This window comes from Neovison vison, chromosome 7 (assembly GCF_020171115.1).
Source record: "Neovison vison isolate M4711 chromosome 7, ASM_NN_V1, whole genome shotgun sequence".
NCBI classification, from domain to species: domain Eukaryota; kingdom Metazoa; phylum Chordata; class Mammalia; order Carnivora; family Mustelidae; genus Neogale; species Neogale vison.
The window spans coordinates 46,705,409-46,722,530 of NC_058097.1; positions in this window are offsets into that span (position 1 = coordinate 46,705,409).

The following is a 17,122-nucleotide window of genomic DNA, read 5'->3' on the forward strand; positions in this document are numbered from 1 at the left end:
CCTCTTATTTGATATCTTTCAGCTGTATCTTCACACGACACTCAATGCTGCCTGCAGAAGCCAAGCATAGAAGCTTCTTTCCAAAAAGTGTTAATGGGTAGACACAAAAATAGTGCTGTTGAAAATGTATACTTAATGGCATACTAGGACAATTATGGGGAGGATGAAGGGCATCAAAGATACCATAAAGGACATAGCCCCTTGGAGACAACTGCACTTGATAAGAATCAAAATGACCAGAATAGTGAGGGATATAAAAAACATCATGCAAAACCTTACTTTTTAAGTCAACTGTTTCTGCAAAGCAGTGTGTTTCTGTCAGCAAAAGCTCCAATCAAATATTCAAACATACATATGGAGAGAAACCTTTCCAATGTAAAGAATGTAGCAAAACCTTTAAATTCAGCTCAACCCTATTTCAGCATCACAGAAACCATTCTGTAGAGAAACCATACAAATGTGAGGAATTTAGTAAAACCTTTAAGGACTGCTCATCATTAACTGGACACAGACAAATCCATACTGGAAATAAACTCTACAAATGTAAAGAATGTGGCAAAGATTTTAAATTTCACACAGCATTTACTCAACATCACAAAATTTATACTGGAGAGAAACCTTACAAGTGTAAAGAATCTGGCAAGGTCTTTAACAGGCACTCAAGCCTTACTCAACATCGCAGAATTCATGCTGGAGAGAAACCTTACCAATGTGAAGAATGTGACAAGGCCTTTAACAGGCACTCAACCCTTATTCATCATCACAGAATTCATACTGGACAGACATCTTACAAATGTCCAGAATGTGGCAAGGCCTTTAAGAGGCAATCAACCCTTATTCAACATCACAGAATTCATACTGGACAGAAACCTTATCAATGTCCAGAATGTGGCAAGGTCTTTAACAGGTACTCAAACTTTATTCAACATAGCAGAATTCATACTGGAGAGAAACGTACCAATGTCCAGAATGTGGCAAGGCCTTTAAACAGCACTCAGCCCTTACTCAACTTCACAGAATTCATACTGGAGAGAAACCTCAGAATTGTAGATAATGTGGCAAGGCCTTTAGATTGTTCTCACACTTACTCATCACAGAATTTATCACAGAATTGCATATAAATGTAAAGAAATTAGAAAGACTTTTCAACAACACTCAGACCTTAGTAACCATAATAGAATTCATACTGGATAGAAACCTTACAAATGTAAAGAATTTGGAACAAATGCTTAAGGACTGCTCTACCATACACCACATCAGAGATTTCATATTGGAGAGTAACTATGCATATACAAAGAATGTGTCTTACCTCTCTCTCCCTGGAGCACACAACTTATCGTCATCATTATCATAGGAAGAAAACTGGAAAATGTGAAAAAAGTGGTCAAACCTTTAACTGGAATTGAATCTGTACTCAGTGTCAAAAAATGCAAACCCCAGAAACCTAATGAATATGGAAAGGCCTTCTTTTCAATATACCCTAAAGCAAATACCAGAGAGGACATTAAAGTAAGTGGATTACGGATGCCTGGGTGGCTCAGTTGGTTAAGCAGCTGCCTTAGGCTCAGGTCATGATCCCGGGATCGAGTTCCATATTGGGCTCCTTGCTTGGCAGGGAGCCTGCTTCTGCCTCTGCCTGCCTCTCTGCCTGCCTGTGCTCACTCGCTCTCTCTCCCTCTATCTCTGATAAATAAATAAATAAATAAATAAATAAATAAATAAAATCTTTTAAAAAATAAAGTAAGTAGATTAAAATATACCAGTGTTTAGAAAACTATTTAATTGATCATCAGATGTCAATAACATTTGACAGATAACAAGTAGAAAGCCATACATCAGTCACTCTATTCAGACAATACTCTGTATCAAAACAGTTATTCCAAAGAAAAAGACAAAGTTAAAGGAAATAGATAAGTTGTTATACACAAGAGATTTAATGGGTGGACTTTTACATAGATATAATTAATTTCAACGTGCTTTTTTGTTACATTGACCCTATTTGGGATTTTTGACTAATAATAATGTACCTAATTCTCAAATCACTTCAGAAAATTTATTTATTCCTACTGTGTGTGTGTGAAACCATGTGGCTGATTGTAGGTATATCAAAGATATTCAATGCCCTTCTGCATTAGATGGGACTCATGCATGCCTAAATTTCCATGGAAGATGAAGGACAGGATAATATGCAACAAATGAAGAAAATCTAAATGGAAATGCTGTTTATGGTTATAATATTGATGTAAGTTACCATGAGATAGGTGTTCAGATCATGATTGTATTCATTTATTAAAACTAAAGAACTGGGGTGCCTGGGTGGCTCAGTGGGTTAAAGCCTCTGCCTTCAGCTCAGGTCATGATCCCAGGGTCCTGGGATCAAGCCCAGCATTGGGCTCTCTGCTCAGCAGGGAGCCTGCTTCCTCCTCTCTCTCTGCCTGCTTCTCTGCCTACTTGTGATCTCCATCTGTCAAATAAATAAAACTAAAGAACTTCCTCAAACTAGAAATACAAGGTTTTACTAATTGTTCTTTACAGAAAAAGAAGTGGCAGTCCAGTTCAGTACTAACATATCTTTGTAATAGTGATCTTTAGAGAGTAGGAGCTGATGTGGTTGAAATGCAGAAATCCTCACAGATAACAAAAAGAGCATAGCTTACTCTTCCCTACAATGCCATATCATTGGACACACACATCTGTTAATGATTCTCAGGCCTGAAATATATGGTAATCACTACTCCCACATCATGATACCAGCATTTGAGTACTTTTTAACGCTTGCATCTTGTATTTTGAACAGGGATAATAGAGTGGATTTGAAATGCATAACATAGTCTGTGTATTTAATATATTTTAATTAATAAAACATAATGGTTTTTAACATCTTAATATGGGTGTGTAATGAATGATGTGTTATCCCACCACCGATGTGAAACTATCCCACTTTATTGAATGTAGTAGAGAACTGATGGTATCTATCCTCTGCTTGGTAATGGAGTGGAATAAAATTCCTAGGAATCCGTTCTCTCAGTTCCTTAAGTTAAAACCATGTGTGATTCCCCCCTGAAGTTTATCTATTGTATCATTTTCTCCTCTTTATGAATACTGTGTTATTATTGTTGATATGTTACAGATTATATGGAGGTATGATTGATCTCGTAGTCAACTCCATTGTACCGCTATTTGGCATCTTCTGTGTGTAACCAGTGGTTTTCCAGGAGCCTTGAACTGACATCTACCCTTCTCACTAGTGTGTTCCCTAGACAACACCCTGCAGAGTCACAGGGCAATGTAACTTCTGATATGACAACAAGCCACCCTTGTGAGCAGCCATCTCCTATTTCCCAAGGCTTCCCCCTCCCATGTCCCTTAGAGAAGATTTCCACAGAGCTTACCTAAACCTGTTTTAGTTTGAATGGCCTAGTCTGGACTTACTGAATCATGGGCCCTAGTAAAGTTGTATTACATTGAGCTGTTGTTTTGATGTGTCTATGAAGTACATATGCACATATGACCTTGATGTGTGTGTAACAGATATGCCAGAAGTAGAAGAGAACTATTCTAAATGGAGTGATATTGTAGCTCAGGTAAGAGATATAAAATATTATAACATGATGAATTAGCATGTGCAGAACAGTGGTCTGGGGTGAACAACAGACTCAGCATTAGAAGAATAATTTCTCCTTGTTTTATTTCCTAGTTATTTCCAAATCTCCAGTTTTATTTTTCCTCTTTTTGTTTCCAGTTCCATAGGCATCACAACCATTCTTTTTTGCCTGAATTGGGGCAAGGGTGTTCTCACTAAACAATTGATATTAAGGTAAAGGGCATTTATTCAGATATTTAGGCCTGGATGTGGGATGCGAATCTCAGTAAGATTTGATTAAGGCAACATCCTTAGAGAGAAAGGGAAGACCTATTAAAAGAAAATGTGAAAAACTCTGTTGTGGGGAAGGAACTGGATATGGCTGGCTTTAATCATTCCAAAGCACAGGCTTGGTGGTGTCATCTGGTGAATACATGTAATGGGGAATGTGAACTGGCAAATATGTTAGTTTTAAAAATTTTATTTACTTATTTGACAGAGATCACAAGCAGGCAGAAGGCAGGCAGACACACACACACACACACACAGAAAGAGGAGGAAGCAGGCTTCCTGCTGAGCAGAGAGCCCAATGTGAGGCTCAATCCCAGGACCCCAGGATCATGACCTGAGCCGAAGGCAGAGACTTTAACCCACTGAGCCACCCAGGCATCCAAATATGTTAGATTTAAAGGAGTAGGGAAGACTTTATCTTCATGATTTAACAGAATTCTTGTCTGTAACTGAGGACCAGATGCTCTTGGATGACAGTGATGACTGTGATGGCCCAGGTCTAGATCAGTGGCACTAGATGGGATGGGTTTTGGATGATGCAATCATTTATGCCAGTGTCCAGCCTTGGCAGGACCAGGTGTCCCAAAGGAGGGGCGGTGTTGGCAAAAGGAATAGGAGAGCCACACAATGAGTTCTGGTCAGTAGTCGGGCTTATCTATTTTATTTTATTTTAGAACTTCTTTTATAGGCAGTTTAATTGGGGTAGTGGTTACATTTGTGCAAAGGACATCAAAGGGCTCAAGCACTCATCAGATAATTTCTCTTTGTTCAGGACAAGTTATTCTAGTGTAAGATATAGTGGGTACAGACTGGCAGCAGGGATGGGGGACAGGGTCTTGCCTCTTGAGTAGTCATGTCCCTCAGAAAGCCATGGGGGGTAGCAGAAATATGTGCTTTTTGGTCTGGAGTCTGAAGGAAAACAGGATATAGGTTAAAAGAAAATGAGAAGCATTAGGGGTGCCTGGGTGGCCCAATGGGTTAAAGCCTCTGCCTTCAGCTCAGGTCATGATCTCACGGTCCTGAGATCAAGCCCCGAATTGGGCTCTCTGCTCAGCAGGGAGCCTGCTTCCCCTCTCTCTCTGCCAGCCTCTCTGCCCATTTGTGATCTCTCTCTCTCTGTCAAATAAATAAATAAATAAAATTTTTTTAAAAAGAGGAAAATGAGAAGCTTTAGAGATGAACTAGATAGTAAGGAACTGCAGGAAACAGGATATAGGTTAATGAAAAATGAGAAGCTTTTAGGGATGAACTAGGTAGTAAGGAACTACAGGAAAACAGGATATAGGTAAATGGATAATGGGAAGCTATCTGAAGAAACTAAGTATATAGGAGAGAAGTAGGGACTAGAAGGCATTACCTTTGCTGGAGGCAGGATGTATTTCAGTGGCTTGGCTTGTGAAAGCCTTGGACAAACATCAAGGGAGGTTGGGAGGAAGGGAGGAAAGTGTCTATTGTGGTACACATTTAAAGTTCTCCAGTGTCTTGGGTACAGAATAATTTACCCCCTTGAAGTTGCTCTGGCCCACAAGCCTGAGAGATGTTTGTGGCAGATTAGCAAGGGGTTCTTTGAGAGATACGGGATCAGAGGAAAAGGCAAGAGACTATCAGACCATGCTTATCTGCGGCGCTATCTGGCCCTAAGCAGAATTAGGCCTGCATCAGTTGAAACCTTAACCTAGTGGGGCAATGCTCTCCATAGCCCCCAACACATTTAGGTATAGCTTCAAAATGTCACAAACGTGGGGAGCAAGAAGCCTCCTGGATAGTGGAATAGGCAGGATTAGCAAGATGTGTGCTGTGGTTGCACCCAAATCCTCGTTTCCCATGTATAATGATAAGGAAACCCTATGTTCTAAAGTGGCTGACCAGTCCAGCAGGGGAATCCAGTCCCGGTCCCAGGGCCATCCCAGGCTTTCCCCTAGCCCTACTAGCCACAGCTACAAGAGTGGCACAGATACAGAAGAAAAAATGTATAAATACCCCCTTTGTTTGTGCTCGGGATTCAGACCTTGAGAGTACTCTCTTCTGAGCCCACCAGTGTGAAATCAACCTCTGGTCTTCCAAGGTCTCTGAGTTCCACTTGGTCCTTTGGCCAGGATCAAGTCCACAGTCCGTAACAATATAACCCCTGTCAAGGTTAGATCCACTGCAGATGGGGGGACCTTTCAGCTGCACTGCTGTGTAGGGCCTTCCTCTCTAGTCAGTACCCTGAGGAGGCTCAGGTTCTGGCTCTGTCCATGGTGCTGATTTGCTGGAGGAGTAGTTCAGTGGCGAGAGGCAATGAGCCTTTGTATATCAAACAGTCCAACCCAATTGGTCACTGACTACTGAATGAATAAATAAGATTTGATATGTAGGTACAATGGAATATTAGCATAAAAAGGAATGAAATCTTGCCACTTGCAACAATGTGGATGGTGCTTGGGAGTATTATGCTAAGTGATATCAATCAGAGAAAGAGAAATGCCATATGATTTCACTCATAGGTAGAATTCAACAAATGAAAAAGTGTGCAATGAGAAAGAAAAAAAAAAAAAAAGAAAGGGAGAGGCAAAGAAAGAAACACACTCTTACCTATAGAGAGTAAGCTGATGGAAGCCAGCGTCCAGGTAAGTAAGCAGATGATTTAAATTAGTTACAGGGATTAAGGAGTACAATTGTGACAAGCACCAAGTTTTATATGGAATTGTATAGTCACTATTGTACTCTTGGAATGAATATTACCTTATATGTTAACTGAAATGTAAAAAGAGCCTTAAAAATGTTTTGCTTTTACAGACTTAAACTTTTTGTCTTAGATTGATTGACTCCTAGCCATTGAAGAAAAAATAATTTTGGAAACAAATTGAAACATTTCTCTTTCTTCCCTTCCAGATTCCACCCAAGTTCAGAAACTCTCAGTGCCTATTCTACTTTTATGACAAAATATGCATTTGCATAATTTCAATAAGACTATGTCTGCTTATGACAAGAAACATAAACAAACACTGGCTATGGGGCACCTGGGTGGCTCAGCACATTACCAGGCACCTACCTTGACCTCTGGTCATGATCCCAGTATCCTGGATGGAGCCCAGCATCAGGTCCCTGTTCTGGGGAAGTTGCTTCTCACTTTCCCTCTGTCCCTTCCCTTGCTCATGCTCATACTTTCTCTCTCAAAGAAATATATAAAATAAAAAAGTATTGGGGGTGGGGCGCCTGGGTAGTTCAGGGGGTTAAAGACTCAGCCTTCGGCCCAGGTCATGACCCCAGGGGGATCATCGCCATCGGGCTCTCTGCTCAGTGCAGAGCCTGCTTCTCTCTCTCTGCCTGCCTCTCTGCTACTTGTGTTCTCTGTCAAATAAATAAATAAAATCTTTTAAAAAAAAAAGTATTGGGGCACTGGGGTGTCTCTGAGGGCTAAAGCCTCTGCCTTCAGCTTGGGTCATGGTCCCAGGGTCCTGGATTGAACCCCACATTGGGCTCTCTGCCTGACAGGGAGTCTGCTTCCCTTCCTCTCTCTCTGCCTACTTATGATCTCTGTCTGTCAAATAAATAAATAAACAAAAATTATCTAACAAACACTGGTTATATTACCAAAGCTTTGACTGGAGTGTCATAGCTGTGAATGAGTTGCATAGACTCAGACATGATGAGACAGCTAAAAGGGACTAGGATTCCCTTTATGCAACCAATGAAGCCCTTTGGAAATATCATCCTGACACCTTGCTTAGAGAGTGCCCAGCAGACTTACCAGGTTATTAAGAAGATCATTCTGTAACAGGTACAGGAACCTAGGGATATTTGGGGGAATTCAAGATAAGAGGAACTCACCCAAATCTATAGGACTCCTGGGCAATGTCTGTTAGGAAGTATTTGGCTTGGCTTCTGGCCTGGGGGCACTATCGAAATTTCAGTCTAGAGATTCATTATGAAATGGTCAGCAAAGCTGGTTTTAAAGAGGCTGTAAGATGGGGCACCTGGGTGGCTCAGTGGGTTAAGCTGCTGCCTTCTGCTCAGGTCATGATCTCAGGGTCCTGGGATTGAGTCCCGCATCAGGCTCTCTGCTTGGCAGGGCGCCTGCTTCCCTCTCTCTCTCTCTCTGCCTACTCATGGCCTCTCTCTGTCAAATAAATAAATAAAATCTAAAAAAAAAAAAAAAAAGAGGCTGTAAGTCAAACTTCTATTCTTGGTGTGCTTATGTAAATAACCAGGCCAAGTTTTCTTTCTTAAGCTAGACTTCCTTTACAATAATGTTAGTGTTAATTTGGGTGTGTTTGGTAACAATGAGGTGATTACAGAGAAAAATATGTTTTAATAACACATGTATATAGATTAAAAGTTTTAATAGTATTCATAATAAAATGTACTGAATCCAGATTTCTTCTAGGGTCATCTAGTGCCTGGCTTCCAATCCCTAGATTAACATTTTGCTTCTTCTTCCATGTTTCACACTTGGAATCAATTGAGAGCAAAAACTGCCTTTTCCCCACAAAGGTCTGCAAACTTAACGTAAATGACCTGATGTAATAAAATTGTCCTAATAGCTCCCATATTAACAGTCTTAGGGCTGTGGCTCCATGAGCCACTGAAAACAAGAGCAGATGCATTTGAACTATAAACCAAGAAGATCAGTCCAGTGGTCGCTACCTGTCCTCTATCTCAAGATACTTCAAGTCTGACATCTGACCAGATGTCTGGTCAACTGCTACCCTTAGAAGACAGAAACTGGCTTAACATTTGCTCTAATCATGAATCACCATTCTCCTTTTGTTTTCATGTAATTACCTCATTAATTACATTGCCTGCAAATGTAATTAATGCAATTAATTACATTTAACTACATAGCATGGCGTTAGTGGGCTTCTTCAAGTCCCAAAGGACTGTACCTTGGGATACCTTTTAAGACACTAGAAACCATGTGGGCTGTAAAATTTAAGAAAGATACTGCATGCATGGCTTCAGTAGGACCTATCAGTTAGATTTTTTCTGCAGAAAACTAGGAAAATAGACGTAAGTACCCTGGTCCATCCCAGGACTTCAAGGCTCTAAATCAGGACATGAACCTAAAAGCCTCTTGCAGAATGTGTTTGGACATAAGCAGACCAGTAAACTCCCTCCTGACCTACTGGATGGTAATTATCTAAATAGGCCTCCTCCAAACAAACCCAGGTTATGGGAGGAAAGAGGCCGTTGCGGATGAAGGGGCTTCTGACTCTCTCTCTCTCACTGTTCCTCCTCCTAATAGATGTGGGGGCTTCTCCCTCACTCATTGCCCATTTTAATGGCTCTGACTGGAGCCAGCTATGTTTGGTCTCCCTCAGGATGGGACATTTAAGGGGCATTCCCAAGCAACTGCTGAAATGCCCTTTGTTTCTGGGGAAATTACCTGTCATCTCTGGCCTGTCATGGACTGCCAAATTACCCTTGTTGGTGGAAAAAGCATGGTGCTTGACCCTCTGGCCAAGTGGACAACACCCTCTGTCTGCTTTCTGGGAACACTTTCCTTTCCCCTCCTCCCATTTCTGCACCAGCTTGGGTGGAGCATGAATTACTGGCTTCTCTACTGGTCTCCCTGCCTCCAGAACCATTGACTTCTCCTCCACCCCCTACTCATTGTGAGGAGCAAAGAAGAATACACCGTGGACTTGGCACAGCCTGTTAAGACTTCTCCACCAGTTTTCCAGGTAAAAATTGGCAATGGGGAGGTACTTTGTTGGTTTAATTAAGATAGACAGGTCTTTAAGGTTATTGGCATTAAATGTGAAACTTTTATCCTATTGAGGTTTGCTAAAGGTCAAATAAGCTCATGCTACCTCTTTTGGGATTTGATAGCAAAAAGATGACTTGAAATGATGGTTAACGCTGTCTGCCTCAAAGTTTTCATGGGCCATTGTTAAGAAAGCTTTCAAAGTCTTTGGTAACCTGAAACGTTTTGCTTGGATGATAAGTGGGAACGTTTTGCTTGGATGATAAGTGGGATTGAATTCATTGGGCATCTAGTTTTATTTCAAATGAGATAAAATACTAAAAAGTATTGATTTCTGAATATTGGTCTGTGCTTTTGACTTCTTATTGCAAAGGAACTAAGGATATTTAAATGTGTGCGTAAACATGATTTGTGCTTAACTGATTCATAAATTTGCCATCCAAAGTGTTCTGATGTAACAGTTCACAGTTGATTACTACTTATTCTTCACTGGTGACTAAGATTTCGAAGAGTGCAAAATGCTGCTAAATGTCATTAACACTCATAGAAATAAGAAAAACAACTCTGTGTGTATAAGGAAGATAAAGGAATGGGAATACAGTTTTGTTGAAGGTAAAAGAAAGTAGTTTTGTCCTAAATGAGACTGCTTCTTTGGAGAGAAGTGGTCTGGGAAAAATCTGAATGCAAATGAAAATTGTAGAATGTTTTTTTTTTTTTTTTTTAATTTATTTATTTGACAGAGAGAGATCACAAGTAGACAGAGAGGCAGGCAGAGAGAGAGAGAGAGGGAAGCAGGCTCCCTGCTGAGCAGAGAGCCCGATGCGGGGCTTGATCCCAGGACCTCGAGATCATGACCTGAGCTAAAGGCAGCGGCTTAACCCACTGAGCCACCCAGGCGCCCCAAATTGTAGAATGTTTTGAAGGGAAATCTTTGGAAAGGAATTTTAGGTGTGTTCAGGATAGACTAAGACTGAATGGGTTTTAAAGTACATTGGTGTAAGACTGAGAGTCTCCTTTATTTCTGTAAAAGACAAAATTTTCTTGAATTTTTGGTCTGCTCTTGATGAGAAAATGTGAACAGTTGTTTTTCTCTTTCCCTTCCTGGAAAAAACAGTTTCTCTGTTTTGCCTTTATCTTTAAGGATGCCTAATCCTCTTTAGGCCTGTGATTGAAAACATTCTTAATTTTTTTTTTTAAGATTTTATTTTTTTGTCAGAGTGAGCACAGGCAGACAGAGTGGCAGGCAGAGATGAAAGAGTCCGTGGACAAAGGGACGAGACTGATACAAAGCGAAGGTCAAGCAAAACTTTATTTTGCGCCAAGCATTGAGAATCAAACTGACCGGCCAGGGCTGTCTCTTGCAAAGAGGCGACCCCTCCCAGCCTCACAGACTAACTTTTATAGAGCAAAGGCCGTGTGGTTGAGCCTGGCCACACAGAGGTGGCCAATTGAATTACAATTCAGCCTATAGTAGTTTTTTGAACTAGCCTATGACTCTGGTCAGAATTGGCACCCAAAAGGCAGGGCCCACATTTTTGGGTGGTTAGGGAGGTGCTTTCCTGATTGGATGTCTCCACCTCGCCAAACACGTCCTTGACGGGTAGGGAGGTAATACGTGCACTTTTCCTTGATTGGACGTTTCCACCTGGCCAGACACATCCTTGTATCTGGACTCCGTTATTGGGGGCTATTTGGCCATATTTCACCAGTTCTGTTTCTAAGCGCTTTCCTCTTGGGGGAAGGGGCATGTTCAATCTAAGTTTACTGCATAAACAACAAAATGGCTCACTCTGGCTAAATAGGCCCTTACAGAGGCAGAGGGAGAAACAGGCTCTTGATGCAATCTGGGGTGCCTGGATGGCTCAGTGGGTTGGGCCTCTGCTTTTGGCTTGGGTCATGATCTTAGGGTGCTGGGATTGAGCCCTGTATCTGGCTTTCGGCTCAGCAGTGAGGCTGATGCCCCCTCTCTCTGCCTGCCTCTCTGCCTACTTGTGATCTCTCTCTGTCAAATAAATAAATAAAATCTTAAAAAAAAAGTTAAAAAAAAAAAAACCTGCAGTGTACCCTACTCCATGGGATTAACTAGGACTTGTGGAGATAATGGATAACCCACTTTCTCTATGGTTCAATGGGATGATGCACTGGGGAATACCCTTACCTTTTGAGACAAGTTGTCTCTCACTTGTTAATGTATTCCATGTAATTAGGATATTCTTTTTTTTTAAGATTTTATTTATTTGAGACAGAGAGAATATTTATTTGAGAGGAGAGAGGTCAGTGGGAGAAGCAGATTCCCTGCTAAGCAGGGAGCCAGATGTGGGACTCTATCCTGGGACTCCAGGATCATGACCTGAGCCAAAGGCAGTTGCTTAACCAACTGAGCCACCCAGGTGCCCTAATTAGTATATTCTTAAGGCTAGACCTCAAAGAGGGTTTTTTTTTCCCAATTTATTTATTTTCAGAAAAACAGTATTCATTATTTTTTCACCACACCCAGTGTTCCATGTAAGCCGTGCCCTCCATAATACCCACCACCTGGTACCCCAACTTCCCACCCCCCCGCCACTTCAAACCCCTCAGACTGTTTTTCAGAGTCCATAGTCTCTCATGGTTCACCTCCCCTTCCAATTTACCCAAATTCCCTACTCCTCTCTAATGCCCCTTGTCCTCCATGCTATTTGTTATTCTCCACAAATAAGTGAAACCATATGATAATTGACTCTCTCTGCTTGACTTATTTCACTCAGCATAATCTCTTCCAGTCCCGTCCATGTTGCTACAAAAGTTGGGTATTCATCCTTTCTGATGGAGGCATAATACTCCATAGTGTATATGGACCACATCTTCCTTATCCATTCATCTGTTGAAGGGCATCTTGGTTCTTTCCATAGTTTGGCGACTGTGGCCATTGCTGCTATAAACATTGGGGTACAGATGGCCCTTTCAAAGAGGGTTTTTGATGCTTTGTTCCTTAGTAATATTTGTCTTAGGAGCTGTTTCTATTTGATAAAGTCTTAGAATATAGATAAGGTTCAATGACGTAGAGTTCGGAGCTGATGGACAAGAAAGAATTCTTGAGACATCTTTGGTGCAAAATGGTGGTTTATTAAAGCACAGGGAGAGGACCTGTGGGCAGAAAGAGCTGCTGCCCAGGGGTTCTGAGGAGTGGTCCATTATATGCTTGCAAGTTGGAGGGGGGGGGTGTTTAGGGATGACACAAGTCTCTAAGGAATTTTGGAAGCAAGGTTTCCAGGACCTTGAGGGGCTAGCAATTGTTGGGAAAAAGTTATTTATTACCAGTAATAAAACCTTTTTGTGAGACCCTTTAGATGTATATCTGTGGGCCATATGCTTGGGAATGTTTGTCAACACTATCTTGGAGGGTTTAGAGATAAAGTTTTCAAAGGAATTGTTAAAGTAGACTTCTAGGGTCCTGGTTGGGGGAAGGTGTTGGTCAGCCTAGGATTGTTAGCAAAGCCTTAAGGTGGGGGTAGTTGAGTCCCTAGAGGAATGTCCCTCTGCCTGTTTTAAGGGCTTGTCAGTAGATAAGAAAAATTAATAATTTTTCTTCTGCCTCTGTTTCCCACATCATATTGATGTAACACTACAAGTAGAGACTTGAGTCAACCATAAACATCCCTCCTGGTAAAAGGAGTCTCAAATCTCCCAATGGGACAGTGCCTGCCTGGAATGACTTCACATCAGGTTCAGAGTGTCTTAGAGACCAAAAGCCCCCAATAGATGATGGGAGGCCAACTTATTAAATACTGGGCTGTGCTTATAGATATGCCTGAAATATACTTAAAACCTATCAAGCTTTAAACTTAGCTACTCTAATGCCCGATCCTGACCATCATACTTCTACAGAGCATAATTGTCTAGATATTATTGATCTTCTTATTCTAGTCAATGAGATTTAGGAAATTCCCCTCTCAAAATTTGAGACAGCAGTTAGTTTACTGGTGGCAACAGTTTCACGGAAAAGGGAGCAAGAAAACTGGGTGTACTGCAGTACTCACTTGTGCTTTGCAATTGGCCAAGCCTTAAAAATTAATATTTGTACTGACACCAAATATGCTTTCCTAGTCTCGCATGCTCATGGAGCAATTTGGAAGAAGAAGGGATTATGATCAAGCCATAAATTCCCAATCAAATATGGGCTGAAATTGCTACTCTTCTTAAGGCTGTACACATACCCAAGGAGGTAGCTGTAATTCACTTCAAAAGGACATCCAAAGGACATGACCTTGGAATCTAAAGGAAACAGTTTGGTAGACCATGCAGCCAAGAATGCCGCACAGAATAAACAAATGTGAAGTCTTGTACCAGTCTGAACTCCAATAAAGTCCATAAGACCAGTCTATTCAGACCAAGACATTCACATAGCCCAGGAACAAGGATATTCAAAAAATGCACAGGACTGTCTCATTGACAATGAAGGAAAAGATCTTTATACACAAAAATAAGCAGTGGAAGGTAATACTGGGTTTATGCCAGGCTGCTGTTTAGAAAGCCCACGGAGGTAAGGGGGAAAAAAAAAGAAAGAAAGAAAGAAAGAAAGAAAGAAAAAAAAAAAAACAACTTTGTTAAGAAAATTTGTCCCTAGATTTGGACTCTCTTGGTCCCTACAAAGTGACACAGGACTGTCTTTTATGACACAAATTCAAAAGATGACCCCCCAAAACTGAAGAGCCCTTGATACCTTGACTGCAGTTAAAGTAACGAAGTTTTAGAACATAGGTGAGGTTCAATGGGGTGAGGTCCAGAGCCGATGACCAAGAAAGAATTCTTGAGACATCTTTGGTACAAAATGGTGTTTTATTAAAGCATGGGGACAGGTCCCTTGGGCAGGAAGAGCTGCTGCCCTGATATTTTGAGGAGTGGCTGATTATATACACAGTAGTTGGGTAGGTGGACAAAGGGGGTGTTCAGAAGGGCTGTCACGGTAAAGAAGACTGTCAGGATACTGAAGGCATGGTTATTGTCAAGCCAAGGCTGTTTTTCCCTCTAATGAGGCACTAACATGAAGAAAGTTGGGCGTTTCCTGGTGGAATGTCACATTCCTCCTATCACACATCCTTGTCAATGAGCTTTAGCTTTAGAAGAAATTTAACTTTATTTACATTTCCTTCCACATCAGCCTCCTTCAGTTTTATGGAGGGGAGGGTGCTGTTAGGGCTTTAGGAGCTGAGTTACTAGCCTCTGGAAGTTATGCTGTTGATAAGATAGCTTCTTTGTTGTAAATCACTAGGACATTAGTAAACAGAGGGAGACTCCTGTCTTGCAGGATTGTGATCTCTGCAAGTTAACTCTTTGTTTTTCTTTTAGGGCAGCCAGGAGTGCCTGAGGGATGTCACACGTGTCACCAAGGTGGGGAGGGTAAGGTGCCAGCTTTTGCCTTGTCCTCAGCCAGCCTTCTGCTCACTCATCAAAAGGAGGCCCCAAATTAGATGGCTGTCTGCTAGGGGGACTCAGTGGCTATGTGGCTCTAATTTGTGTCCATGGCTTCCCTCAGGCTGGAGGGGCCACTGTGCTCTGGGGTTTGCCTGGATGCACAGATGCATTATTAACACCATGACCTACCAGCCAACCTTCTAAGTTTATTTTTATTTTTGTTTTCTTAATTAATTAATTTATTTGACAGAGAGCACACAAGTAGTGGAGTGGGAGAGGGGGATCTCTGACATGGGGCTCCATCTCAGGACCTTGAGATCATGACTCAAGCTGAAGGCAGATGCTTAACAACAAAGCCACCCAGGTGTCCCTAACCTTACAAAGTTAAAACTGGTGGGTGCATTCTGTGTCTCATTGGTAGGACCACTTAAGTTTTTTTTTTCCTCTTTGGGACGGGAGGTGGTTGTTTGACATGGGAAAGCTCTTAAGTACATGATCAAAGCCCTAAATGACTCTCAGAATAGCATTTCTCTACTAAATACTTAAGTAACAGGAATGCATGAAGCAGTTTTACTGACTAGAAAGGCGTTAGATGTTGTAACAGCTGCACAAGGTAGAACGTGTGCTATCCCGAAAACAAAATGCTGTGCACACAGTCTAGATGACCACGAAGTATTTCGTTTCTAACAGATGTGGATACTCAGATTGGCATGTAATGATTGCTCTTCTTCCTTCAATGCTTAGTGAAACTCCTGGAGTCCAGGAGATTTTGTCAACTATCAGAGGGCCCTTATTTAGGGTTCTTTTTGTGTTGTCATTTTGTCCCAAGTCTCCACACTCAGTGCTGAGATGCCTTACTTACCATGACTCCAAGCCCACAGATGATCCTTTCCACCCAAGATGTCCACACATGCAGTCTCCCTTGGATTCAGCTGCTTCTGCTTCATAAGTCATGTCTGTATAAGCCCCAAATGACCAATGTTGACCCATAGGTAGGGACATCACTATGTATCTATTCAGCAGGTAGAAGTTACAAAAGATGAGAACTTCCACTCTGAGCAACCTTCAGGCTTTAAGGGTAGCTTGGTGGTGGGTATTAAGGAGAGCATGTATTGCATGGAGCAGTGGGTGTGGTGCATAAACAATGTTGGAATATTGGAAAAAAATAAAATTGCAAAAAAAAAAAAAAGAAGAAGTAGAAGAGTTGCCTACCTTGAGGACATACAATTGTTTGATAAATATTTCATCTGTCCTTTCTCCTCTGAATATAATCCCCTCTTTGGAAATTCGAAATCCTACCTCCTCCTTCTTAAGTCACCATGACACAGAAGCTTTAATCACCTTGTAAGGACCTATTTAGTAAGAGGCTTTCAATAAATTTAACCTGTCCCTGCTCCCCTTGCCCCAGAGGATTTACTTAAAAACAAGTCCCGGAAACCAGCTCCACCATAACAAAGCCCAGATACAAGTGTGGGTCAGGCCAGGTGGAGACATCAGATCAGAGGGGGGTTGCATACTGTTTCCCTAGCTACCAAGGAGTCTGGACCCACCCTTTGGGCACATTTTGGGTGCGAATTCTGACCAAGGTGATAGGCTACTTCAAATGTCTACTAAGGTAAACTGTAATTCAATAGGTCCTAGCATCACTGTGGAGTTTCTTGTATGTGTGACAATCTCATTGGCCACCTGTGCGTGGCCAGGCCCGACCGCATGGCCTTTGCCCTTAAAAGCTAGTCTGTGAAAGGAAAAGTGTTGCCCTCTATTGTAAGAGGTGCGGCTCAGAACGTTGGGTTAGATTCTTGATGCTTGGTGCGAAATAAATCTTTGCTTGACCTTCGCTTTATATCAGTCTCACTCCTTTAATCTCAGACCCATTATTGGGGCATAACACTCCTCTCTTTGAGCCTCATGTCTTTCTCATTGCCATAATTAGGAACTTCATTGTTTTCTCTACTGAAAATGTCTTACATCATTTTAAGTCTTAGACCAGCTGAAGAATTGAGAACAGCACAAGAAAAATAAACTTTCCTCTCCTCACATTCATTCTGTTGTGTGAACTGACCTCCAAGCTTCAGACCCGGAACAGAACGTGCAGACAGACCTCGGGATCAAGGGCAGTGGGAGCTTCATTGCTTTGCCAGCCAAGGAGGCCTCAGCAGGTTGGG